A 1737-nucleotide genomic window follows, 5' to 3' on the forward strand; every position below is an offset into this window, starting at 1 on the left:
ACCAAGTAATACTGCTTCCAGCATTAAATTCCTGCCGGGTAGCTGGTGGGATTATCGGAAAGCTTCACCCTCTGACATTTTTAACTGGGTGATAAGTTGATGAGGGTCACATGCTCTGAAAAAGCCAGCCTTCAGCCTCTGTAATGATATCAAAACAACTTACCTCTATTTGTATCAGCAGTACATCAATTTTATCATGGATACTTCGCATTTCAATTTTGAGTTATTTTCATGTATACGTGCTTTAATATCTAGCACAGCAAAATAATTTCATTTTCATTTTCTGTGTTGTGAATTAAAGAGTAGTGCTGGTGAATCATTTTCACAATTTGTCAGGGTTGACAACATATCCACAATGGGTTTTTTTTGGAGAAAGTCACCTTTGTATCATTGTCTGCATAGTTGAGTTTACCCATGAGGAACAATTTCACAGAATCATTTCCATGACCTACATGGGCTCAACAATGTGTTCGATGTTTATGTTCCATCAGCTTTTCTTCTCCTTTTCATCCACACCCTGCAGAAAATCCCATGATCAACCACTGATCTTCTTTCAGCAACTATACTGCCACCAATGAGCTGGAGAGACAAAGCAACCAATTAAAATGACCCCTGCAGTCGGGGCCTTGTCAATAATGTGAGAATGTAGGAAGTTTTGACAAAATGGAAGTTCTACGAAAGAATTAGCTGCCCTATGATGAGGGATTGTTTGGTAGAATTTGTAAAGTTTCAGCTTCCATAAATTCAAGCAACAATTTCTCACCATTCCTGTCCCCCAAAAATGCAAGTCTCACCTTAATGACAGCTTCAATCACAGACTCCACAATTCCTAACACCCTTTTTCTATTTCTAACACCCCTAAGTCAAGATTGTTTCATGGTTACAAAGGAACATGAGATAATCATTTCAGTATGTGCCACCATTTGGTGAGAACATGGCTGATCTGTGACTTAACTCCATATACTTGCCATTGCCTGATGTCTCTTAGTTTTTGTGATCCAAAAGTCGTATCAATCTTTGTTTTAAAATTAGCAATTGATCGAGAACAATTGCTGTGGCTGCAGAGAATTCTGAAGTTCTACCACCCTTTATATGTAAAGATTTATACGTTTAAAAAAAATGAATTTCCACAATCTACTTAAAGGAATGGCATACGATTTCAAGCTTTAAGGCTTTACATGTAATTAACAAATGAAAATCCACACTGACTAAACATTACTCAGCTGCAATTCATAGACTAAACCACAGAAAAGATATTCCTTTAATTGACATTAAAGGACTAGCTCGGTGCTCCAAGCGAGTGAGGGCAGGAATAGGAGGATAGAGCAGCTGAATGCATGGCTGAGGAGTTGATGTATGGGAGAAGGATTCACATTTTTGGATCATTGGAATCTCATTGGATCATTGAAGTGACCTGTACAAGAAGGACGGAATGCACCTAAATTGGAAGGGGTCTAATATACTGGCAGGGAGATTTGCTAGAGCTGCTCGGGAGGATTTAAACTAGTAAGATTGGAGGGGGGGGGGGGACCCAGGGAGATAGTGAGGAAAGAGATCAATCTGAGACTGGTACAGTTGAGAACAGAAGAGAGTCAAACAGTCAGGGCAGGCAGGGACAAGGTAGGACTAATAAATTAAATTGCATTTATTTCATTGCAAGGAACCTAGCGGGGAAGGCAGATGAACTCAGGGCATGGTTCAGGGCAGGAAGATGGGACTGGGATATTATAGCAATTA

Source organism: Chiloscyllium punctatum, chromosome 10 (genome assembly GCF_047496795.1).
Source record: "Chiloscyllium punctatum isolate Juve2018m chromosome 10, sChiPun1.3, whole genome shotgun sequence".
Lineage (NCBI taxonomy): Eukaryota > Metazoa > Chordata > Chondrichthyes > Orectolobiformes > Hemiscylliidae > Chiloscyllium > Chiloscyllium punctatum.